Genomic DNA, 27,706 nt, shown 5'->3' on the forward strand with positions numbered 1-27,706 from the left:
CTGCACTCTGCACTGATGGAGCGGGCGGCAGAGAGCGACTGACTGCAGGGGCAGGTGCGGGGGAGCCGGTCTGTGTGGCTGGGCAGCTCCCCAACAGGTTACTTAGCCGGTACTGCGCCTGTCCCACGTGGCGGCAAGATGGCACCGGGTCCAGAGCGAGAGAGTCCACAGGTGCCCGCCGGGGAGGAGACGCTGTAGGCAATGCCGGGGTATTATGTGAGGTCCCCCCAGCCATCGACTCCCGCTCATCTGTGGGGTAAGCCAGCTGCAGCGGGATCAGTGCGGGCCCGGGTTCTACTCGACCTCCTCAGCGCTGACAGAGAGGAGCCAGAGGAGAGAAGAGCCGCGGTACCGAGGCGTGCAAAGTACCTTTTTATGGAAGAGATCCCAGAACCGGCTCTGGGGGTAGTGGAGGGTGCCTGGGAGGACTTCCTGGTGGATTTCCCCATGAACTGGGTGCCTTAGTTGTAAGGGGTCTTCTGTGGTGGCTGCGTGGGTCAGGAGCTCTCCTCTGCACGTCCTACTCCATTGGCTGCTCGCTCCGCCTCCCATCGGCTGCTCGCTCCGCCTCCAGGGAGAAAATTCTTTCCTGACTCCAATATGGTGATCAGAATAAATCACTGGATCAGCGTCCTATCACATGTAATCTAGTGCCCATAACGTGTAATATTATATTTCAAGAAAGGCCTCAGCCAGGCTTCCCTTGAACTTATTGGTGCCTGGTGTTATATACAGTATATGCCTTGTGTGACAACTAGTGATCAGTATAGAGGCAAAAACTATACTTGCAAAGAAAATGAGTAGGCACTCACCCGATACTTGCGCTGCACTTTATTGGTAACTTCTTTTTAAAAATTTCATGACAGACATCCTTGGTGGGCTAAGACGCCAACACCTTGCTAATGCGTGACAGCTGTTTCGTGTGGATCCCACACTTCTCCAGACTCCGCCCCCTACACTTGCGTCACCCTCTTATAACGGAAGTACCGTATTTTTCGCTTTATAAGACGCACTTTTTTTCCTCCCAAAGTGGGAGGAAAATCTAAGTGCGTCTTATAAAGCGAAGACGGCACCCAAGCAGTGCAGAGCACCGCATGGAAGCCGTCCCGCCCGCCCCCTGTATTGCCGCTCACTATGCATATGCATAGTGAGCGGCTCTGAGCGATCCCCTCCGCCCGCCCAGCCTGCCCCTCCATCGCCGCTCAGCTGAGCTGATCAGAAGCCCGGGAAAGTGCAATGAGCAGCACTTTCCTGGGCTCCTGATCGGCTGTCAGCTGAGCGAGCGGGCGGAGGTGGTCCCGGAACTTTTTGATAACTATAGGAATGCGTATATATGTTTTTATCTTCTGTTGATGAATATTTATATCATGCGCTATTTATGATTATATTAAATTAATTTATTACTGTCCAAATCTTGGCCAGATTAGTATATGATTACGACCTGTACAGGTAACCATTTCAACTGGTAAGATAGGACTGTTGTGGTTTAGAGGACTAAAAAAACTTTATGTACTTCCGTGGTCCCGGAACTCACCTGTCCGGCGGCCCCAGCAGCTCCTGTCTCCCGTCGGCCGCGCGCACTTCCGACATCCTCCGGGCACAGGCAGCGGGGTACAGAGACTGCCTGTGTCCTGGATGTGTTCTGCAGCCTCTATCATTCATGATAGAGGTTGCAGGACACTTCCGGCACAGGCAGAGTCTCTGTACCCCGCTGCCTGTGCCCGGAGGATGTCGGAAGTGCGCGCGGCCGACGGGAGACAGGAGCTGCTGGGGCCGCCGGACAGGTGAGTTACTGGTTTGTTGTTTTAGGGGGGGAAATGGCTGCTATGGGGGGCACAGGGTACTAAGGGGGTCACTGGCTACTATGGGGGCACTGGCTACTATGGGGGTCACTGTCTACTATGGGGGGCACTGGCTACTATGGGGGTCACTGGCTACTATGGGGGCACTGGCTACTATGGGGGGATTGGCTACTATGGGGGGAATGGCTACTATGGGGGGATTGGCTACTATGGGGGGATTGGCTATTATGAGGGGCACTGGCTACTATGAGGGGCACTGGCTACTATGAGGGGCACTGGCTACTATGGGGGGATTGGCTACTATGAGGGGATTGGCTACTATGAGGGGCACTGGCTACTATGGGGGGATTGGCTACTATGGGGGGCACTGGCTACTATGGGGGGCACTGGCTACTATGTGGGGCACTTTATGGGGGATTGGCTACTATGTGGGCACTATATGCTATCTCCAAACTGTGACAATGAGCAAAATATTTTTTTTTCTATTTTTCTCCCCTAAAATCAGGGGTGCGTCTTATCAAAAGGTGCGTCCTATAAAGCGAAAAATACGGTAATAGGATGTTACTTATTAAAAACAACAATTACTAAATATTTTAAAACTCTACAAATACAAGATTGCAGTATTAATAAATAACTATTCAATGTGTTACAAAAACATGCTTAGATCGATCCTTTCGTTTAAACCACCGGCTCCTTGTGCATTCGTCCTTATGATCCATCGGGCTTCCCTACGTAGTAGTTCCTTGTTAATGTCGGCATAATCGCCTATGTGAACACGCTCCAATCCCATGAATTTCATGTGGCTAACATCACCACCGTGTTCCTCTCTTATATGCTGGATCAAACGGGGTACTCCTTTCCCAGTTCGTATTGAACGGACATGTTCACTGAACCTCCTATTCAGGTTTCTAATGGTTTTACCTATATAGAAGCGTCCACAGGTACAGGTTATTGCGTAGATTAGTCGTTGAGTGCGACAACAAATCATATCTGTGATTTTACGTGTGACTCCTCCGACTGACACTATTTTTCCAGGGTTGAAGAACGTACACCAAGCGCAATTTCCACACTTATGATTGCCGCTAGGTAGTGTGAATTGTTTCCATGCATTTTCACTGCTTTTTTTCTCTTTGAATGCACTCTGTACTAATAAGTCTTTCAGATTTTTGGAACATCTAAATGTGACTAGTGGTTTTTCCGCATAGCACTTAGCGAATACAGGATCTTTTTGTATGAGATACCAATTTTTGTTGATAACCTTGCGGATAGTATCTGCTAAGGGAGAGAATTTAAATGAAAAGGCAAAACGTGGTTTTTCAGTTTCTCTACATTTTGTTTTGCTTTTTTTAAACAGTAATTCATGTCTCTGTTTTTTGAAGGCTCGAACCTTTGCCTTTTCTAGTTCGGCTTCAGGATAACCCCTTTGGATCAATCTATCGGACAATTCATTGGCTTTTTCTAGGTAGGCTTGATCTGTACTGTTGATCCTGCGTAATCTTAAAAACTGTCCAAAAGGAACTGCCAATTTTGTATGATGTGGGTGGTAACTTTTATAGTGCAGAATCGCATTCGATGCCGTGGGTTTACGGTAGCTGGTTGTTATTAATGTATTTTGGTTGAGAGTGACAAGAACATCAAGAAATTCTATAGATTGAGAACTTACATGACTGGTGAATGACATATTCATATTATTTTCAGTGTTCATGTAGCAGACAAATTCGTCAAATTCCTTTACTGTACCTCCCCATACTACAAAAATGTCGTCGACAAATCTGTGATACTGCAACAGGAACTTGATATAAGGGTTGTCTGTGGAAAAAATTAATTTTCTCTCCAAAACCGCAAGGTACAGGTTTGCGAGGGTACAAGCGACGGGCGTGCCCATCGCCGTACCCTCGCACTGCCTGTACCATTTCTCCCCAAATTTAAATACATTATTCTGTAAAATAAACAAGAGACTATCACAGATGAAGTCAATAAAATCTGTACATTTCCCGGTTTGCAGTAGAAGTTCCCTAATGGCCTGAACCCCCAAGTTGTGGGGAATTTTAGTGTATAAACTTTCCACGCCGATCGTGCCAAGGGCCGCCCCCCCCACCACAGACACATCGTCGATGGCTTGTAAAAATTCAGTGGTATCTTTTAAAAGTGAAGGGACACTCATTAGAAGTGGCCTCAAAAGCCAATCGACATATTTGGATAGTGCCTCGGTGGGCGAGCCGATCCCCGACACGATCGGACGTCCGGGAGGGGGGGGTTTATTTTTGTGGATTTTTGGAATATGATACCAAACTGGTATCTTCGGATGTTTTATTAATAATTTTTCTGCTCTTTTTTTAGACAGGGTACCCTTTTCCACATATTGTCGCAGCATAGTTTGCAGATTCGACATAATTTTATTCAGGGGATTATTCGACAAAGACTGGTAAGTATTTACGTCATATAATTGTTGTTCTGCTTCTTTCACATATTCACTTTTATACATAATTACGGTGTTTCCCCCTTTATCTGCTTTTTTAAGCACAATATCATCTCTTTTTCTCAATTGTTTTAATGCTTCTAATTCTTGTTGTGTAAGATTAGGGGGATCAGCGGGGTATATAAGTGATTTTAATTCTTCTAGTACTTTAGTTTGAAACAAATCCAAGTTGCTCCCAGTCTGTAAGGGGGGGGAAAAGACTGACTTAACCCCACCCGAAAAAGCGCCAAGGCTCCTGTCTACTGTATTTATGTTACGTTGTCACCGGCTAGATCTAGTAGAGTGGCCAGGACAATTTCATCTTCTGGTTGTTCAGATCCTGCTAATGTAAAACCCAGTGCACCTAATTCTACAGGTGTATCAGCTTCTTTAAGTGTGCTGCTATTTTCACTAGTTGGCAAAGTGGAAAAAAACTTTTTTAAATTTAATTGACGTACCGCCTTATATACATCAATTTCAAATAGATACCACTGAATTTTTACAAGCCATCGACGATGTGTCTGTGGTGGGGGGGGCGGCCCTTGGCACGATCGGCGTGGAAAGTTTATACACTAAAATTCCCCACAACTTGGGGGTTCAGGCCATTAGGGAACTTCTACTGCAAACTGGGAAAAGTACAGATTTTATTGACTTCATTTGTGATAGTCTCTTGTTTATTTTACAGAATAATGTATTTCAATTTGGGGAGAAATGGTACAGGCAGTGCGAGGGTACGGCGATGGGCACGCCCGTCACTTGTACCCTCGCAAACCTGTACCTTGCGGTTTTGGAGAGAAAATTAATTTTTTCCACAGACAACCCTTATATCAAGTTCCTGTTGCAGTATCACAGATTTGTCGACGACATTTTTGTAGTATGGGGAGGTACAGTAAAGGAATTTGACGAATTTGTCTGCTACATGAACACTGAAAATAATATGAATATGTCATTCACCAGTCATGTAAGTTCTCAATCTATAGAATTTCTTGATGTTCTTGTCACTGTCAACCAAAATACATTAATAACAACCAGCTACCGTAAACCCACGGCATCGAATGCGATTCTGCACTATAAAAGTTACCACCCACATCATACAAAATTGGCAGTTCCTTTTGGACAGTTTTTAAGATTACGCAGGATTAACAGTACAGATCAAGCCTACCTAGAAAAAGCCAATGAATTGTCCGATAGATTGATCCAAAGGGGTTATCCTGAAGCCGAACTAGAAAAGGCAAAGGTTCGAGCCTTCAAAAAACAGAGACATGAATTACTGTTTAAAAAAAGCAAAACAAAATGTAGAGAAACTGAAAAACCACGTTTTGCCTTTTCATTTAAATTCTCTCCCTTAGCAGATACTATCCACAAGGTTATCAACAAAAATTGGTATCTCATACAAAAAGATCCTGTATTCGCTAAGTGCTATGCGGAAAAACCACTAGTCACATTTAGATGTTCCAAAAATCTGAAAGACTTATTAGTACAGAGTGCATTCAAAGAGAAAAAAAGCTGTGAAAATGCATGGAAACAATTCACACTACCTAGCGGCAATCATAAGTGTGGAAATTGCGCTTGGTGTACGTTCTTCAACCCTGGAAAAATAGTGTCAGTCGGAGGAGTCACACGTAAAATCACAGATATGATTTGTTGTCGCACTCAACGACTAATCTACGCAATAACCTGTACCTGTGGACGCTTCTATATAGGTAAAACCATTAGAAACCTGAATAGGAGGTTCAGTGAACATGTCCGTTCAATACGAACTGGGAAAGGAGTACCCCGTTTGATCCAGCATATAAGAGAGGAACACGGTGGTGATGTTAGCCACATGAAATTCATGGGATTGGAGCGTGTTCACATAGGCGATTATGCCGACATTAACAAGGAACTACTACGTAGGGAAGCCCGATGGATCATAAGGACGAATGCACAAGGAGCCGGTGGTTTAATATATTTTAATATTTAGTAATTGTTGTTTTTAATAAGTAACATCCTATTACTTCCGTTATAAGAGGGTGACGCAAGTGTAGGGGCGGAGTCTGGAGAAGTGTGGGATCCACACGAAACAGCTGTCACGCATTAGCAAGGTGTTGGCGTCTTAGCCCACCAAGGATGTCTGTCATGAAATTTTTAAAAAGAAGTTACCAATAAAGTGCAGCGCAAGTATCGGGTGAGTGCCTACTCATTTTCTTTGCAAGTATATGTATATGAACTGTTCTTTTTTCTCACGAGAGAGAGCACCCCCGTCTGCACGTTGTATCCATCTATTAACTCACTTAGACCTACCACTGATTTTTCAAGCTTGCCGACTATCCAGTTAACCCCGTAGTGCCAACCGCTGTATCTATATTTACATTGGAGGCAAAAACTATGTTGTCATCTTTAGTATCTCAGCCTCTTTTGATGCCTCCCATGATGTTATTAGCCTTGGCAGCTGCTGCCGGACACTGATCACTATAGATGAGGTTACTGTCCACCAATACCCCCAGCTCTTTTTCGGCAGCAGTTTTACCCAGTGTTTTATTATTTAGCACAGGAGTGGGGAACCTCCAGCCCGCGAGCTGCATCGGGCCCCTGAGACCTCCTGATGTGGCCTGCGGATCCCCTGTGATGTGCGGCGCTCTGGCAGGGCAGGAGCCAGCATACACAGCATCTTCCTGCCTCTGTGACAGCTGCCAGACACAGGAGGATGCTGTGAGTGCCGTCCCCTGCCCCACCACAGCGCCGCACGTCTTCCTTCTCCTGCGGGCCGCACGTGATGACGTCATTTCATTGCGCGCCGCCTGCAGGAGAAGACGGGCGCTGACTAGAGGAGAGAAAAAAGGACCTGGGCAGCGTGTAAGTAGAGGAAAGGGGAGTGGGATGTTTATTTTTTTTATTTGGGACAGGCACTGGGGGTTAACTAGGCTACCAGGGACAGGCACTGGGGGTAACTAGGCTACCAGGGACAGGCACTGGGGGTAACTAGGCTACCAGGGACAGGCACTGGGGGTAACTAGGCTACCAGGGACAGGCACTGGGGGTAACTAGGCTACCAGGGACAGGCACTGGGCAGGGCCGTCTTAACAGCATTATGGGCCCCTGGGCAGAGGTGCGAATTGGGCCCCACCCAATCTTTGCAACCCCGCCCCTAGCCAGTACAATTACGTACAATAAAAAATACAAATTATTGTTAACATAAACTTTAATTCACAATACAGTCTTTCAGCAGCGCAAAAACAAAAAAATAACCGTGCGTGCCGCACCAAACCAGACCAGGTTGGCTTCAAAGTATCCAAAAAACGCAATGGAGACAGCACTTCCAACAGCAATCTGCAGGGCAACATGTCTCATATATACAGAGGGGCAACAACATGACTATTATATATGAGAACCATGTTGTCTGCCTGTATGTATACTGTATAATACAATATACAGGGAAACAACATGGTTCATATATAGAGAAGGGCAAAACAACATGTCTTATATATACAGAGGGGCAACAACATGACTATAATATATGAGAACCATGTTGTTTCCCTGTATGTATACTGTATAATACAATATACAGGGAAACAACATGGCTTATATATAGAGAAGGGCAAAACAACATGTCTTATATATACAGAGGGGCAACAACATGACTATTATATTATACATGAACCATGTTGTTTCCCTGTATACAGAATACAGGGAAACAACATGGTTCATATATAATATAATAGTCATGTCGTTGACCCTCTGTATATATGAGACATGTTGTTTTGCCCTTCTCTATATATATGCCGGATAACAAGCAACAAATATTACCACCGCATACTGACTAACACCACCGCTGCTACTGACTAATCCACTGTACACAGATCACTATCACCTCATCCAGTCATATAGAGGTACCCAGCTCTACACAGGCTCTGTACACCATATACATTACAGTGCAGATACATCAAGTGACTCACAGGGGGCGTCTTCTCCATCTGCCCTGGGCCGTTATGAGAACTTCTCCGAGCCACGAATCCACAGAATCTGCCAGACAGACATATTAGGCTCCACACTCTGTCACCATCCTCATCTCTCTACACACTGCACATCTGTATTGGCCCCTTATAGATAGCTCCCCCTGTATTACCCCCTTATAGATGGCTTCCCCCCCGTGTTACCCCCTTATAGATGGCTCCCCCCTGTATCCCCCCGTATAGATGGCTCCCCCTGTATTACCCCCTTATAGATGGCTCCCCCTGTATTACCCCTTATAGATGGCTCCCCCTGTATTACCCCTTATAGATGGCTCCCCCCTTTATTACCCCCTTATAGATGGCTCCCCCCTGTATCCCCCCGTATAGATGGCTCCCACTGTATTACCCCCTTATACATGGCTCCCCCCTGTATTACCCCCTTATAGATGGCTCCCCCCCCGTATTACCCCCTTATACATGGCTCCCCCCTGTATTACCCCCTTATAGATGGCTCCCCCTGTATTACCCCCTTATAGATGGCTCCCCCTGTATTACCCCCTTATAGATGGCTCCCCCCTGTATTACCCCCTTATAGATGGCTCCCCCTGTATTACCCCCTTATAGATGGCTCCCCCCTGTATTACCCCCTTATAGATGGCTCCCCCTTTATTACCCCCTTATAGATGGCTCCCCCCTGTATCCCCCCCCCTGTATAGATGGCTCCCCCCTGTATCCCCCCCGTATAGATGGCTCCCCCGCATTCCCCCCTTATAGATGGCTCCCCCCTGTATCCCCCCCTATAGATGGCTCCCCCATATTCCCCCTTATAGATGGCTCCCCCCTGTATCCCCCCCTCGTATAGATGGCTCCCCCCTGTATCCCCCCCCTATAGATGGCTCCCCCCTGTATCCCCCCTATAGATGGCTCCCCCTGTATCCCCCCCTATAGATGGCTCCCCCTTTTATCCCCCCCTATAGATGGCTCCCCCCTGTATCCCCCCCTATAGATGGCTCCCCCCTGTATCCCCCCCTATAGATGGCTCCCCCTGTATCCCCCCTTATAGATGGCTCCCCCGTATTCCCCCCTATAGATGGCTCCCCCTGTATCCCCCCTATAGATGGCCCCCCCTTTATCCCCCCCTATAGATGGCTCCCCCGTATTCCCCCCTTATAGATGGCTCCCCCCTGTATCCCCCCCCTCTCGTATAGATGGCTCCGCCCCTGTATCCCCCCCTTATAGATGGCTCCCCCCTGTATCCCCCCCCTCTCGTATAGATGGCTCCCCCCCTGTACAGTATCCCCCCCTTATAGATGGCTCACCTCCCCTGTATTCCCCCCTTATAGATGGCTCCCCCCTGTATCCCCCCCCTCTCGTATAGATGGCTCCCCCCCTGTACAGTATCCCCCCCTTATAGATGGCTCACCTCCCCTGTATTCCCCCCTTATAGTTTGCCCCCTGCACAGCAGATAAAAAAAACAAACACCCAACTCACCTACCAGTGCTCCCCCGTCGCTGCTTCGTCTCCTCTTCTGCCCCCGGCTGATGCGTCGCTCCCTGGGGGATTCTCCGGGAGCGCACACATCCGGAAGCTCAGTGTGCGCCCAGACGGGACTTCCGGTACAGGAAACCCCAGCGACGCGCACTGAGGTTCCTGATGCGTGCGCTCCTGGAGAATCCCCCAGGGAGCGACGCATCAGCCGGGGCCGGATTTCCTCTTGCGACCGCAAGCAAGAAAGTGCTTGCGGTCGCAAGAGAAGGGGAAGGGGGGGCGCGCAGGGCCGTCTTACCCATTGGGCATGGGAGGCGGCTGCACGGGGACCCTTGCGTCCTAGGGGGCCCCTGCCCGCTGTCACAGCGGGCAGGGGCCCCCTAGGACGCAAGGGCCCCCGGGCAGCCGCCTACCATGCCCAATGGGTAAGACGGCCCTGGCACTGGGGGTAACTAGGCTACCAGGGACAGGCACTGGGGGTAACTAGGCTACCAGGGACAGGCACTGGGGTTAACTAGGCTACCAGGGACAGGCACTGGGGTTAACTAGGCTACCAGGGACAGGCACTGGGGTTAACTAGGCTACCAGGGACAGGCACTGGGGGTAACTAGGCTACCAGGGACAGGCACTAGGGGTAACTAGGCTACCAGAGACAGGCACTGGGGGTAGCTAGGCTACCAGGGACAGGCACTGGGGGTTAACTAGGCTACCAGGAACAGGCACTGGGGTTAACTAGGCTACCAGGGACAGGCACTGGGGGTAACTAGGCTACCAGGGACAGGCACTGGGGGTAACTAGGCTACCAGGGACAGGCACTGGGGGTTAACTAGGCTACCAGGGACAAGCACTGGGGGTAACTAGGCTACCAGGGACAGGCACTGGGGGTTAACTAGGCTACCAGGGACAGGCACTGGGGTTAACTAACTACCAGGGACAGGCACTGGGGTTAACAAGGCTACCAGGGACAGGCACTGGGGGTTAACTAGGCTACCAGGGACAGGCACTGGGGTTAACTAGGCTACCAGGGACAGGCACTGGGGTTAACTAGGCTACCAGGGACAAGCACTGGGGTTAACTAGGCTACCAGGGACAGGCACTGGGGTTAACTAGGCTACCAGGGACAGGCACTGGGGTTAACTAGGCTACCAGGGACAGGCACTGGGGTTAACTAGGCTACCAGGGACAGGCACTGGGGTTAACTAACTACCAGGGACAGGCACTGGGGGTTAACTAGGCTACCAGGGACAAGCACTGGGGTTAACTAGGCTACCAGGGACAGGCACTGGGGTTAACTAGGCTACCAGGGACAGGCACTGGGGTTAACTAGGCTACCAGGGACAGGCACTGGGGTTAACTAGGCATGACTAGGGGCATGACTTGGGGGTTAACTAGACTACAAGGGGCGTCACAGGGGGGTTAACTAGACTACCAGGGACATCAGAGTCGGTACATTTTTTTCTGACTCCAACTCCAGCCAAAACTAGCTCAGACTCCGACTCCAGCCAAAACTAGCCCCGATTCCAACTCCGACTCCAGCCAAAACTAGCTCCGACTCCGACTCCACAGCCCTGGTACTCATTGACTTCTATATATAGTGCGCCCCTTGCTGGACACTCCATAGGAATTCCACCCTAGTTCGTGACGTCATGGTATTTCAGAGAATTTGAAGTCTCCCTGATCTACTAAATTAAGGGAAATAGCCCTATATGTGCATTGCCCATAATTAATGTACATTAGAAATTTGTCTAAGTAATAACATATTAAAAAATACTTTAGGCCGGAGTTGTCCTTTAAGATGGTCTGTGGATTTAGTGTTGTACAATAAATACACTTTAAGCATCTGCAAGAACTTGTGGAAAATTACTATCTGCATTTATATAGCAATTCGGTGGCATAACTTAGCTTTATAAATTACAATTCGCACCCAGCTACCCCAGTGAGTGCGACCCGTTACCCATTTACTCTAGGAGCAGGGAGGTCCTGTTTGCACTAACGTATTGTGTAACAATGTTGCGTCATCCTAGTCTTTGCATCATATGTGGTTTCACCAACACAAACCATGTTGCAAGGCACCACAATACATATATAATACATTCTTAGAAATGTATTGATCTTGTAAGTCTTGCCTGTTCCTGGATGTGTGAATAACTGACCTTTGTGTACGTTTGCAGGTCACACAATTACCGCATTGATAACCCCAAATGCTGCGGGGGCCTAAGAAGGTAAGTAATGGATTTTTAGGTAATGTCACTTTATTGTAGGACATTAATGGTCCATTCCATGAGCTCTCAATGTGCTGGTAACTATTTGGTATGATATGCCAATGCTTGTTAATGATTTTGGCAATATCGGGGCTGACAGGGTTATACATAGTAACAAATGGAATAGGGTCTGTGTCAGATCGTTCACGATCTTGTGTAAGAAGATTAGTCCGAAGTTGTGCGACCTTCTATGGACTCGACCATGGACTATGGACTCCACCAAATGCAGCTTTTTTAGGTCAACGCAATTGTCTCCCTTCAAAGTCAAACGCCCAACCAGACGTAGAGGCAAGAGGAGACGCCTATACCACAAAAACACCTTCAGCCAAGTCTGCACGGACACAAGTAACTCACAAATTTCTGGAGAAAAAAAAGGAGGAGGGCAAGATAAATGAATGGACTTACAACAAGATAGGACAGTGGTAAATATTTCTTCCATTAATCTTACGAATGCAGATAAAAGTTTTGCGCAAGGTTTTATCATACTGTCTGACACTCAGGGCCGGCCTTTGGGGTGTGCGACCTGTGCGATTGCACACAGCGCATCACTCCTGGCCGGCTAGGGGGCGCTCTGGCAGAATGAAAGCTGCACATCTAACTTGGAAACAGGAATGTCTAAGTTAGATGTGCTGTGTGTCTGCCGGAGCACCCCCTGGCCGGCCGCCTCCCCTCCTCCTGTGGTGGTTTATTTGGGGCGCTCCTGCAGACCGGCAGCACATCTAACTTAGAGATTCCTGTTTCTAAATTAGATCTGCAGCCAGTAGAGACATTAGTGGGGGCTCTCGGCAGGCTCGGACTGGGCCACCGGGGAGCCGGGGGTTTCCCCGGTGGGCCCCTCCCCCTTCCTGCCTGTTGGTGGGCCCCTGCAGAGCAGCCTTAGGTATGTGCTGCTGTCATCTGACTGGGCCCTGGGTGATGTTTCCCAGCCAGATGACAGCAAGTTCCACGGCCCCCTGATACAGGCAGATCTGTGGGCAGCTCTCCTAGGGCCCTCAGTGGGCCCCTGCACGCTGGTCCTCCTCACCCTCCCATAGATGCTGTTGTCGGGATGTGCAGGAGGAGCAGGAGGCTGCAGCTGTGACAGGAGCTCTGGCTGCTCTTCTCCTCACCAACCTCCTGCTCGGACAGAAGGGAAAGAAGATCTTATCAGCAGCGTCCAGGAGGTCGGATGTGGCTGCTGAACAGTCAGGCAGAGGTCAGTCAGCTCCCCTCCCTCCTCTGCTGTCCTGGGGCCTGAAGAGAAAAAGCTCCACAGGTATAGTGGTAATGGGAGGTGCAGGGTGACTATACTGTATGTGTGATGTGTGACTGAATCTGCAGTGTGTGTATATGGATATAATAGTGTGTGGGTGCAGTGTGTGTATATAGATATAATAGTGTGTGGAGATGCAGTGTGTGTATATAGATATAATAGTGTGGGGGTGCAGTGTGTATATAGATATAATAGGATGTGGGTGCAGTGTGTGTATATGGATATAATAGTGTGTGGTGTGCAGTGTGGGTATATAGATATAATAGTGTGTGGGGTGCAGTGTGTATATAGATATAATAGTGTGTGGGGGTGCAGTGTGTGTATATGGATATAATAGTGTGTGGGGTGCAGTGTGTATATAGATATAATAGTGTGTGGGGTGCAGTGTGTGTATATAGATATAATAGTGTGTGGGGTGCAGTGTGTATATAGATATAATAGTGTGTGGGGTGCAGTGTGTATATAGATATAATAGTGTGTGGGGTGCAGTGTGTGTATATAGATATAATAGTGTGTGGGGTGCAGTGTGTGTATATAGATATAATAGTGTGTGGGGTGCAGTGTGTATATAGATATAATAGTGTGTGGGGTGCAGTGTGGGTATATAGATATAATAGTGTGTGGGGTGCAGTGTGTATATAGATATAATAGTGTGGGGGTGCAGTGTGTATATAGATATAATAGGATGTGGGTGCAGTGTGTGTATATGGATATAATAGTGTGTGGTGTGCAGTGTGTATATAGATATAATAGTGTGTGGGGTGCAGTGTGTGTATATAGATATAATAGTGTGTGGTGTGCAGTGTGGGTATATAGATATAATAGTGTGTGGGGTGCAGTGTGTATATAGATATAATAGTGTGTGGGGGTGCAGTGTGTGTATATGGATATAATAGTGTGTGGGGTGCAGTGTGTATATAGATATAATAGTGTGTGGGGTGCAGTGTGTGTATATAGATATAATAGTGTGTGGGTGCAGTGTGTGTATATGGATAGAATAGTGTGTGGGTGCAGTGTGTGTATATGGATAGAATAGTGTGTGGGTGCAGTGTGTGTATATAGATATAATAGTGTGCGGGGTGCAGTGTGTGTATATGGATATAATAGTGTGCGGGGTGCAGTGTGTGTATATAGATATAATAGTGTGTGGGGTGCAGTGTGTGTATATAGATATAATAGTGTGTGGGGTGCAGTGTGTATATAGATATAATAGTGTGGGGGTGCAGTGTGTATATAGATATAATAGGATGTGGGTGCAGTGTGTGTATATGGATATAATAGTGTGTGGTGTGCAGTGTGGGTATATAGATATAATAGTGTGTGGGGTGTAGGGATGCACGATGCACCGAAATATCGATACTACTATCGATATTTCGGGCAGAAAAACGGTTCGATACCAGGATTTCCTGGTATCGATACTTTATGTTAATTTGCATAATATCGCAGTTTAACATAAAGTATAGAGCAGAGAACACGGCAGGCGGCTAGCTGAGCGCCCGCCGTGTTCTCTGTATGCCTCTCCCTGCTCCCGCCTGTCACTTCCTCCGCGCTCTCTCCCTCCGCTCCCGCCAATTTCAAATAGCCGGCACATTGCAATTGCATGTGCCGGCTATGTTGTGTTGATGCCGCTGTCACACTGACAGCGGCATTAACCCCTCCTGAGCCGCTCCGTATGCAGCAGGGGCGGCTACTGTGTGTAGCAGACCCCCGCTGCCGGTGTCTGTCTGATAATAGAGTCCGGCTCAGCCAGACTCTGTTATCAGAGAGATGATTTATGTGGCATGTGGATCTGCACGGAGGAGAGCGGGACGTCCGGGAGAGGAGGACAGAGAAGGCTGGAGGTGAGGAAGCTGAAGAGGGAGAGCGGGAGGACGGAGGAGAAGGCTAGAGGTGAGGAGGGAGAGCGGGGGTCGGGGAGAGGAGGACGGAGGAGAAGGCTGGAGGTCAGGAGGAGATGCGGCCACTCCATCTGGCTGCACTGTGAGGTGGGGGGCCGCAGGACTGTGACGAGGAGCGGCCGGGGCCCTCAGAACTCCCGGGCAGACATCAGTGGGGGAGGGGGGCTGTAACCTGCAAATTACCCTGCCGCCCAAATCCTGCTCACCATGCCCTGAAAGAAGGGAAAAGTGCAACTACAGCCCTCATCATCCCAATAACTGAAGTGTGTGTGTTACATGACTACAGCCCCCACCATCCCCCTGGTAGCTGAAGTGTGTGTTACATGACTACAGCCCCCACCATCCCCCTGGTAGCTGAAGTGTGTGTTACATGACTACAGCCCCCACCATCCCCCTGGTAGCTGAAGTGTGTGTTACATGACTACAGCCCCCACCATCCTCCTGGTAGCTGAAGTGTGTGTTACATGACTACAGCCCCCACCATCCCCCTGGTAGCTGAAGTGTGTGTGTTACATGACTACAGCCCCCACCATCCCCCTGGTAGCTGAAGTGTGTGTTACATGACTACAGCCCCCACCATCCCCCTGGTAGCTGAAGTGTGTGTGTTACATGACTACAGCCCCCACCATCCCCCTGGTAGCTGAAGTGTGTGTGTTACATGACTACAGCCCCCACCATCCCCCTGGTAGCTGAAGTGTGTGTGTGTGTTACATGACTACAGCCCCCACCATCCCTCTGGTAGCTGAAGTGTGTGTGTTACATGACTACAGCCCCCACCATCCCCCTGGTAGCTGAAGTGTGTGTGTTACATGACTACAGCCCCCACCATCCCCCTGGTAGCTGAAGTGTGTGTGTTAAATGACTACAGCCCCCACCATCCCTCTGGTAGCTGAAGTGTGTGTGTTACATGACTACAGCCCCCAGCATTCTCCTGGTAGCTGAAGTGTGTGCTACATGACTACAGCCCCCACCATCCTCCTGGTAGCTTAAGTGTGTGTGTGTTACATGACTACAGCCCCCACCATCCTCCTGGTAGCTTAAGTGTGTGTGTGTTACATGACTACAGCCCCCACCATCCTCCTGGTAGCTTAAGTGTGTGTGTGTGACATGACTACAGCCCCCAGCATTCTCCTGGTAGCTGAAGTGTGTGTGTTACATGACTACAGCCCCCACCATCCTCCTGGTAGCTTAAGTGTGTGTGTGTTACATGACTACAGCCCCCACCATCCCCCTGGTAGCTGAAGTGTGTGCTACATGACTACAGCCCCCACCATCCCCCTGGTAGCTGAAGTGTGTGCTACATGACTACAGCCCCCACCATCCTCCTGGTAGCTGAAGTGTGTGCTACATGACTACAGCCCCCACCATCCTCCTGGTAGCTTAAGTGTGTGTCTTACATGACTACAGCCCCCACCATCCTCCTGGTAGCTTAAGTGTGTGTCTTACATGACTACAGCCCCCACCATCCTCCTGGTAGCTTAAGTGTGTGTCTTACATGACTACAGCCCCCACCATCCCCAGCTAGCTAGTGGTACATGACTTCAATTTCTATTCTTGTGGGGTTTTTTATGTAATTTATTCAGTATCGAATTGGTATCGAGCATTGAAAAAAAAAAGTTGGTATTGGTATCGAACTCAAAATTCTGGTATCGTGACAACACTAGTGGGGTGCAGTGTGTATATAGATATAATAGTGTGTGGGGTGCAGTGTGTATATAGATATAATAGTGTGTGGGGTGCAGTGTGTGTATATAGATATAATAGTGTGTGGGGTGCAGTGTGTGTATATAGATATAATAGTGTGTGGGTGCAGTGTGTGTATATGGATATAATAGTGTGTGGGTGCAGTGTGTGTATATGGATAGAATAGTGTGTGGGTGCAGTGTGTGTATATGGATAGAATAGTGTGTGGGTGCAGTGTGTGTATATGGATAGAATAGTGTGTGGGTGCAGTGTGTGTATATAGATATAATAGTGTGTGGTGTGCAGTGTGTATATAGATATAATAGTGTGTGGGGTGCAGTGTGTGTATATAGATATAATAGTGTGTGGTGTGCAGTGTGTATATAGATATAATAGTGTGTGGGGTGCAGTGTGTGTATATAGATATAATAGTGTGTGGGGTGCAGTGTGTGTATATAGATATAATAGTGTGTGGGGTGCAGTGTGTGTATATAGATATAATAGTGTGTGGGTGCAGTGTGTGTATATGGATATAATAGTGTGTGGGTGCAGTGTGTGTATATGGATAGAATAGTGTGTGGGTGCAGTGTGTGTATATGGATAGAATAGTGTGTGGGTGCAGTGTGTGTATATAGATATAATAGTGTGTGGTGTGCAGTGTGTATATAGATATAATAGTGTGTGGGGTGCAGTGTGTGTATATAGATATAATAGTGTGTGGTGTGCAGTGTGTATATAGATATAATAGTGTGTGGGGTGCAGTGTGTGTATATAGATATAATAGTGTGTGGTGTGCAGTGTGTATATGGATATAATAGTGTGTGGGGTGCAGTGTGTGTATATAGATATAATAGTGTGTGGGGTGCAGTGTGTGTATATAGATATAATAGTGTGTGGAGGTGCAGAGTGTGTATATAGATATAATAGTGTGTGGGGTGCAGTGTGTGTATATAGATATAATAGTGTGTGGGGTGCAGTGTATATATGTGTATGTCACTGAGTCTGCAGGGTGTGTATATAGGTATAAGGTGTGGGGATGCAGTGTATATATGTGTATGTGTGACTGACCCTGCAGGGTGTGTATACAGGTATAATGTGTGTGGGTGCAGAGTGTATATATGTGTGTGTGACGGAGTCTGCAGCGTGTGTATATAGGTATAATGTGTGTGGGTGCAGCATGTATATATGAGAATCATATATAAGCATCATAAGAGAAAGACCTGTCATATAGAGACACCAGCGCTCCACCAATAAATGTAGTAGCCCAAAAAATCTTCATTTTAAATAGTACACAACATGCAAAAAACACCAAAAGATAAAAACAATAAAAATATGATAAAACCAGGAGGCCGAGATGTAACAAACGGCCCCTCAGACCAACCAACCCCAGTATGAACAGGAGTAAAATGGGAATTCTAATGTACCACTCGAATATGTGTGTAACCAATACAGCAATGTAGTGCTGGTGTGTGTATATATATATATATATATATATATATACTGTATATATATATATAGATATAGATAGATAGGTAGGTATATACAGCATATATGCTTGTATAGGCCAGCACTACATTGCTGTATTGGAGTAGTACATTGGTAATAACATTGGTCTTGTTTTTTTGGATTTGGTCAGTAACAGTGTGACTGTATGGTCATAATATAGCAACAAGATTATATATATATATATATATATATATATATTATGTGTGTGTGTAATTTTTTTTCTGTTCTATCCCCTATTAGTGCTGGGGTCACTTCCATACACTCAGCCACCACAGAACTATTCTGTGTATTCTGGTCTCCCATTCAGCATCCAGTGTACAATGCACCCAGGATCCTCCTACTACAACAGCTGCAAACACTACAACTCCCAGCATTTACTGACAGCACACAGTCCTCAGGATATGGTGGGAGTTGTAGTATATCTGAATAGAAAATCCCCTAATAGCTGGTGCTGTAGATTTATTGATGGATCTTCAGTTGTTAAAGGATTCTCCTCTCTGGAACTACAACTTCCAGTATACCCTGAGAGCTTCATAAGTGTAGGGCATTCTGAGAGTTGTAGTTTGACTAGTTGTGGACACGGATCAATCAGCATAGAATTGGGTCAGCACTCTTAATAGTTCTTCATTGGTGGGCCCCCAGGATCATTTCCCCTGGTGGGCCCCAAGTAGCCAGTCCGACACTGGCTCTCGGTGCCCACCAAGGCTGGGAACCCGTTACATTGATGTTTCGGGTATGTGCCGGTAAGCCCCGCCCCCTGTCAATAAGCCCCACCTCCGGTGAGGCCCGCGGGTGGCATACTCACAGAGCCTGAGTATAAGGGCAATAGAGCACAGTCCTCATGTATACCCAGCTTCACTGACAGGATCCAGTGTCTACTGCTAGGGAGCAAAAAACACCAGCCCTTCCAGAGCCCCCAAACTTCCTGTGCCTCATCATACACACTGACCCCCTGCAGGGGGCGCTGGAGGGAGCACAGTGTTGTAGAGATAACCTTAGTCTCCTCTGTGATTCTGTCCTTCTCTACGGTAATTACTACATTGCTGGGATACAGACAGGCCAGTGACTTCTCACCATATCCATCAATCCCACCCATCATCCTGATGAGGTGCACCAAGCAAGGGGAGGTAGATACTGGAGGGTGTAAGAAGAACACAGGGAGATAGCAGCAGCCACATCCTCAGTGTGCTGGAACAGACTTATGTTATTAGGAAACCAGAGGGATCAGCAGCTGCAGCAGCAGACTGATCAGCGCAGATGACTGCTGAGGAACTAAACAGGTATGGGAAACAGAATAATATGCAGACTACTGTACCAGCGCAGCCAAGTCCTATAGATTGTTTCCTCTGGTCAGTAAGGCTTCTTTCCATACATATTAGTCTATATGGTCATCCATCCAGGGCCGTATTACCAGCTGCTGCTGCCCTAAGCACTAAACCTGAGGATGCCCCAACCTCACTCACCAATTATCATCAGGATTGGTAGATAGGTAGGTAATAGCTCCAGATGTCACATTTACTACCGCCACACCAAACCTTACCAATACCACCATACTGTGACAGGATAACACCGCCACACCAAACCTTACCAATACCACCATACTGTGACTGGATAACACCGCCATACCACACCTGACCAATACCGCCATACTGTGACTGGATAACACCCCCACACCAGACCTGACCAATACTGCCATACTGTGACTGGATACCACCGCCACACGAGACCTGACCAATACTACCATACTGTGACTGGATAACACCGCTATACCAGACCTGACCAATACCGGCATACTGTGACTGGATAACACTGTCATACCAGACCTGACCAATTCCACCATACTGTGACTGGATAACACCACCACACCAGACCTGACCAACACTACCATACTGTGACTGGATAACACCACCACACCAGACCCGACCAGTACCGCAATACAATGACTGGATAACACTGCCATACCAGACCTGACCAATACCACAATACTGTGACTGGATAACACCTCGATACCAGACCTGACCAATACCGCCATACTGTGCTGGATAACACTGCCATACCAGACCTGACCAATACCGCCATACTGTGACTGGATAACACCGCCATACCAGACCTTACCAATACCACCATACTGTGACTGGATAACACCGCCATACCGGACCTTACCAATACCACCATACTGTGACTGGATAACACTGTCATACCAGACCTTACCAATACCACCGTACTGTGACTGGATAACACCGCCATACCAGACCTGACCAATACCACCATACTGTGACTTCTTGTTTCTAAGCAGCCGCAGTCCACAGGAATACATTTAGTCACATGATTGTCGCAATAATACTGGGGGGAATGCAGGGTCATGGTCAATGCAACCTCATTCACCTATATGAGTGATGGAGTCGTGCCACAGGTGGTTTCCGGTCACACATCTGGGAATTGCCTAATATATCCCCAGGCTTGTGAGAAACTTTAATGAGACAATCAATAAAAAATTAAAAAGAAAGAAACGGGGTGATTTGGTCACTCAGCTTTCCCAGTATCTTGTAGTCAGTATGATGGAGGTCACCCAGCTTTCCCAGCATCTTGTAGTCAGTATGATGGAGGTCACCCAGCTTTCCCAGCATCTTATACTCAGTATGATGGAGGTCACCCAGCTTTCCCAGCATCTTGTAGTCAGTACAGTGGAAGTCACCCAGCTTTCCCAGCATCTAGTAGTGAGTATTGTACTCATATTGTACATACTCAGTATGATAGGAGTACATCCTTGTGCTTCCCCTAGCAATCAGGAAGGCCATGGTCGGCCACGGAGGCACCTTTTGTGTCCTCCTGTGCGCTAGGGTTTAGGGGTGGCGCTCGTTGTAGTAGGATTTAGTCTACGGGGGGGGGGGGGGGGGGCGCCAAAAGAAAGTTTGCACAGGGCGCCATCTACCCTAAGGCCGGCCCTGCTGACACTACCACTAAATGGTTTAATGTTGAACTTCATTTGTATTTATTTCTTAGGAGAATTTAACTTAAAATCTGGAGTGACACCATTGGTAGCTCCATACATAGTTCTACGCAAGACATGAGAAGTGAATTATCTGCAGATAGTCTTAGTCTATTCTATAACAGGGTTATGTTACTAAAATGAAGTCTTACGTCCGTGACACGTCACACTTCATTTTAACATCTTAAAGAGGACCTGTCGACCCCCGTGCCAGGGTGACAGGCTCCCAACCCCCGTTAGATCCCCCTATACTCACCTGATCCCTCCGGGTACCGCTTCCTGATCCGGTCGCATTACGGATATATGAGCGCCCGGGCGCGCGCACTCACAGGAGAGTCCGATGCCCATTGAGAATGACGTAGCATTGGACTCCCCATTGGACTCTCCTGTGAGTGCGCGCGCCCGGGCGCTCATATATCCGTAATGCGCCAGGCTTCGGGCGCTCATATCTCCGTGACCCGACCGGATCAGGAAGCGGGACCCGGCAGGATCAGGTGAGTATAGGGGGCTGTAACGTGGGGTCGGGAGCCTGTCACCCCGGCACGGGGGGTGACAGGTCTCCTTTAAGGACGGAGCCCAAAATGGCCTTAAGGACCAGACCAAATTTCAGGAATATGACCTGTGTCACTTTATCCATTAATACCTTCGGGATGCTTTTACCTATCCGGCTAATTCTGAGATTGTTTTCTCGTGACATGTTATACAACACGAAAAATTGCATTTTTCTAATTTTGAAATTTTGTGCTAATAAGGAAAATGGTTATGCCACATAAATTAGATATGAAATATCATTAGCAACATGTCTACTTTATGTTGGCGGCATTTATTAAACTTGCCTTCAATTTTTTAAGACAATAGAAAGCTTCAAAGTTTAGCATTATTTTTCCAAATTGGGACCAGTTCACGTCCCAAGTGTATTTGAGGGGACTGTATGTTATGAAGCCCCACAAAGCACCCCATTTCAGAAACTGCACCCCCAAACTCTGCAAAAGCACATCCAGAAAGTGTTTTAACCCTTTGGTGAGTCACAGAAATAAAAGATAAGTGTGTAAGAAAATTGAAAATTTTAATTTTCTGTGCAGAAATTTTATTGTGATCCAATATCTTTCATAATTATAAACCTATTAGCAGAGAGTTGCACCCCAATATTGATTGCCCGTTTCTGCAGTTTATGGAAATACCCCATATGTGGCCCTAATGCGCTATTTGACGCAACCACAAGCCTCAGATATAAAGGAGCGCCTAGAGAATTTCACCGCCTCTGTATATATATATTTGGTCATTTCTGACTGTACCACTTCGGGTTGGCAGAGGCTCTGGGGTGCCAAAACCTAAAAATCACCCCTAAAGGGACACCATTTAGAAAACTACACCCCTCAAGGAATGTAACAAGGGGTGCGGTGAGCATTTGGACCCCACAGGTTCTTCACAGATTTTCAGAACAATGTGGCGTAAAAAATGAATTAAATATTTTTCACTAAGACGTTGTTCTAGCCTTGAATATTTCATTTTAACAAGGGGATAAAAGAAAACAAAAACACCAAACATGTAGCGCAGTTTCTCCCGAGTGCGGAAATACCCCACATGTGGACATAAAGTGCCAAGCGGGCGCAGGACGAGCCTCCAAAGGGAAAGATTTCAAGGGCCATGTGGCATTTACAGAGCCCCTGTGCTGCCAAAACACTGGAAACCCCCCACAAGTGACCCCATTCTGGAAACTACACCCCTCAAGGAATCTAACAAGGGGGGCAGTGAGGATATGGACCCCCACTGGTGACGGGCACTAATGTGGAACAATGTGACGTAAAAGTGAAGTAAAATTTTTTCACTTTTACGACACAAATGTGCCCGTCACCAGTGGGGTCCATATCCTCACTGCACCTCTTGTTAGATTCCTTGAGGGGTGTAGTTTCCAGAATGGGGTCACTTGTGGGGTGTTTCCGGTGTTTTGGCAGCACAAGGGCTCTGTAAATGCCACATGGCGTTCATCATCCATTCTGGCCAAATCCAGCCTCCAAAATCCAAATGGCGCTCCTTCCCTTCGGAGGCTTGCCCTGCGCCCACATGGCGCTTTATGTCCACATGTGGGGTATTTACGGACTCGGGGGAAATTGCTCTACACATTTTGTGTGTTTTTTTTATTTTAACCCCTTGTGAAAATGAAAAAATTAAGACTAGATCAATGATTTAGTGTAAAAAGCCTTGTTTTTTTCATTTCCACAAGGGGTTAAAAGATAATGCAAATGCAAAACGTGTAGGGTAATTTTCCCTGAATACTAAAACACCCCACATGTGGACATTATGTGCCATATGGGCACAGGGCAAGCCACCAAAGGGACAGAGCGCCATTTAGAGGCTGGAATGGAGGATGGAGGCCATGTCGCATTTACAAAACCCCTGTGCTGTGAGGACAGAGAGAACCCCCCACAAGTGACCCCATTCTGGAAACTACACCCCATAAGGAATCTAACAAGGGGTGCAGTGAGCATATGGACCCCACTTTTGATGGGCACATTTGTAGAACATGTGCTGTGAAAATGAAAAATACAATTTTTTTCATTTTCACGTCCCAAATGTGGCCGTCACCAGGGGGCCATATTCCTGCTGCCCCCCTTGTTAGATTCCTTATGGGGTGTAGTTTCCAGAATGGGGTCACTTGTGGGGGGTTTCTACTGTCCTGGCAGCAAGAGGCTTTGTAATTGCATCATGGCATCCTCTAATGGGAATGGCGGCCATACCTACTTAGCTGGGGAAAAGGGACAATTCTAATTTATTTGGGGGTATTAGGCCAATTATTAGTTTATAAGGTTGGAAATGACAGGTGTCCATCAAATTCAACCTGCGTTGATCCAGAGGAAGGCAAAAAACCCTCGTGAGGCAGACGACAGTAGCCTCATCACTGGGGAAAAATTCCTTCCCGACTCCATAATGGCGATCAGAATAACCCCGGATCAACGTGACCCCTGAAATAGGAATAGGGGACAGAATTTAGAAAATGTAGAACCCCAATGACGTGTGGTGCGCCTTGAAGCGATCCAGTATGCAGAGGCCGGGGTGATCAGGACAGGTGTCACACTGGAAAATGGTGTCCTTCCTGATCCCCCTGTTACCCCACACTCTGCACTTCTTCTGGGGTCTCCTTTTCTCCTGTGTGGGGGACGTCACCTGGAAAATGTTGCCCTGGTGGGATACGGGGTCCTTCATATCCAGAAGCGCTGGGTCCGCTCCATGGCTGCTAAATATTAGGGCTCTATTACTGCTTCTGATATGTTCGGATCGTGCCGCAAGCTACAGTAGCTCGGGCAGCGGGGGACCGGAAGAGGGGGTGCTGGTATAAATGTTATCCCCGTACGGGTGGTAACCTTTATCCAGCAGTGGGAAGATCAGGTCCCAAACAACCTTCCCACTAACTCCGAGGATTGGGGGGGAGGGTGGGCATCTGGGGGCTGGATTCGGGTGTCTCTTCCTTCATACACTCTAAGGGTACGTGCACACTGCGGAATGATGACAGATAACCCGTCGCGCATTCCGCAGCTGGCACCCCCTAACGGAGTGATGTGCGCACATGAGTGTCCACTCGTGTCAGACTCCATTCTATGCACGGACAGATTCCGCCTTCTGTCCAAAGAATGAACGTGTTCATTCTTTGGACAAACAACGGAATCCGCCCGTGCATAGAATGGAGTCTATGACACGGGTGGAGACGCGCCCGCATCAGTCCGCCGGCGGGTGTCAGCAGCGGAATGCACGAAGGGTTATCCTTCGCCATTCCGCAGTGTGCACGTACCCTAAAGGCCCTATTCCACGGGTCGTTTAGAGGAGCAATATCGTTCGTATTCGGCCGATATCGACCGCTACGAACGATATTCGTCCCGTGGAATAGAGTGCAACGATCAGCCGACATCGTTCATGTCGGCTGATCGTTGCAGTCGCTTGTTTTTCAACATGTTGAAAAACAAGCGACTGATATAGCAGCGATCTGTTGCCGTCGCTCCGTTGAATAGGAGCATCGGGCGCTGCTGTATCCTATGGGCTGCCCGGACGATCAGCGATCCCCCGGGCAGCCCCCCCAGCAGCTCCCCGCCGCCCCTCCCGCACTCACCCGCTCGCTGGCGCCGCGTTGAATAGCGGCGGCAGCGAGCGGGGAACGAGGAGCAAACGAGCGCTAATAGCGCTCGTTTGCTCCTTCAAACGACTCGTGGAATAGGGGCATAAGGCTGGGTTCACACTACATATATTTCAGTCAGTATTGTGGTCCTCATATTGCAACCAAAACCAGGAGTGGATTAAAAACATAGAAAGTATCTGTTCACACAATGTTGAAATTGAGTGGATGGCCGCCATTTAATGGCAAATATTTGCTGTTATTTTAGAACAACGGCTGTTGTATTGAAATAATGGCCGTTATTTACCGTTATATGGCGGCCATCCACTCAATTTCAACATTGTGTGAACAGATACTTTCTATGTTTTTAATCCACTCCTGGTTTTGGTTGCAATATGAGGACCACAATACTGACTGAAATATACGTAGTGTGAACCCAGCCTAAGGCTGCGTTCACACTACGTATATTTCAGTCAGTATTGCAACCAAAACCAGGAGTGGATTAAAACACAGAAAGGATCTGTTCACACAATGGTGAAATTGAGTGGATGGCCGCCATATAACAGTAAATAACGGCCATTATTTCAATATAACGGCCGTTGTTCTAAAATAACAGCAAATATTTGCCATTAAATGGCGGCCATCCACTCAATTTCGACATTGTGTGAACAGATCCTTTCTGTGTTTTTAATCCACTCCTGGTTTTGGTTGCAATACTGACTGAAATATACTCACTGAAATATACATATACTGACTGAAATATACGTAGTGTGAACGCAGCCTCAATCTGTAAGTCTACCCTGAGGTACTCTCACAGAGTTTGTAGAATTTTGCGCCATACCGTCATCTCTTATTGGGACGGTACTGGCATACGCTACACTACCCCCAGATACGTTATTGGATGATGAGGATGAATGGAGGGAAAAAGGATCCCCCCATTCATCCTCACTGGCTGTTTCAGTGTCAGAGGCAATAATAGCGTATGCGTCCAACACCGAAAACACCCTGGGGGCCATCTTTATACGGGGATTAATATATAGGGTATGTAAATGTGTAATGTAGTGTAGTGTAAAACTTTATTTTGTGTAGTGTAATGTAGTGTTTTTTACGTTTTTTATTTAACAGTAAGAAAAAAACCTACGCCAACAAAGGAGTTGCTGATAAATGCCGCACTTATGTGCGGCACTTATCAGCAGAAAGTGTCGGAAGGATATAGGGGGGAAAGAAAGCCCCTACGCCAAAAAGGAGGAGTTGCTGATCAGCGGCGCACTTGAAATGAAAAAAATGAAAAGAAACTGTCTTCAACCCTATAGTTACTGATAAGTGTATTATATACACTTATCAGCCACTAGGGGACAGTAGAAGACAAAAAGCCGAAGATATACGACGGGAAAAGCCGAAGATGGAGCACCGGAAAAAGCCGAACACAGCCACTTGGAAGAAGACGCCGTGAGACTCGGCAGACACCGATCCGGACGTCGGGATCAGGTGAGTATGGACCAATACCTGCTCTGAACACCTCAGCTACATATCTGAGGTGATCAGAGCAGGTATTTATACACTTTTTAGACTAATATCGCCGTGATCGGCCGGCTGGTCCCGACCGGCCGATCATGGCGATCGGGGCGTGGCACTGTGGCCACCATTACTTTTAACAGTAATGGCGGTCGGTGCTGTCTCGGATGATCCGGAAAGCTGAAGATTACTGTTATTGGCTAATCCGAACTGATCAGCCAATAGCAGTGATCGTCGGCACGGGGGGGGGGGGGGGGGGAGTTAACCACCCCCCGTGCCGACAAGGAGAGATGGCCTGCTATGTATTATAGCAGGCTATCTCCCCCGATCGGGACCCGGCTGGCCGCGGCACCCCGTTAAAGGAGCCGCGTACCGGTACGTCATGGGTCCTTAAGTGTAAGGGATCCATGACGTACCGGTACGTCATGGGTCCTTAAGAGGTTAAAGATCAGTGAAGTGGAGATTACAGATGATGTCATTCTAGCTTCTATGGACGCTGGTTAACCTCAGGGAGATTGCACTTACTAGTCATTGCTCCCACTAGCCAGAAACCTACTCCGCACTGATGAGGGGCAAAAACCCCGAAACAGCTGTCTGTGGATGGATACCTTGCTTGGGTGGTTTCCTTGATTGGAGACATTCCTTGGCTTGGTTGATCCTTCCCGGAGGAAGGTTTGGCTAGTTCACTGACGTCGAGACATGTTATGGTGTCTCTGCAGTGTTCTTTTGCATATTCTAGCTTCTATGGGCATAGCTAGCTTATATACTTCTCTAATCTCACATGAGAAAAGGTCTGCTGGCTATCAAGCACACGTT

At 47.7% G+C, this 27,706-nt stretch overlaps 1 protein-coding gene across 3 annotated transcripts in view; it reads left to right on the plus strand.

Moving 5' to 3' along the window:
• The window catches only part of POP7 (POP7 homolog, ribonuclease P/MRP subunit), a 60,403-nt gene that overhangs the window by 6,121 nt on the left and 26,576 nt on the right, over window positions 1–27,706 (plus strand). The window contains exon 2 of one of the 3 annotated variants that reach the window (XM_069949020.1): window positions 11,853–11,903. The exons of 1 other annotated variant lie outside the window; for it this stretch is intronic. The gene's annotated coding sequence lies outside the window, so the exon portion shown is untranslated. Of the gene's footprint in view, window positions 1–4,207; window positions 4,228–11,852; window positions 11,904–27,706 lie in introns of those variants that run through there. One more of the 3 variants, XM_069949094.1, reaches the window with a different exon arrangement.

Source organism: Dendropsophus ebraccatus, chromosome 1 (assembly GCF_027789765.1).
Source record: "Dendropsophus ebraccatus isolate aDenEbr1 chromosome 1, aDenEbr1.pat, whole genome shotgun sequence".
Lineage (NCBI taxonomy): Eukaryota > Metazoa > Chordata > Amphibia > Anura > Hylidae > Dendropsophus > Dendropsophus ebraccatus.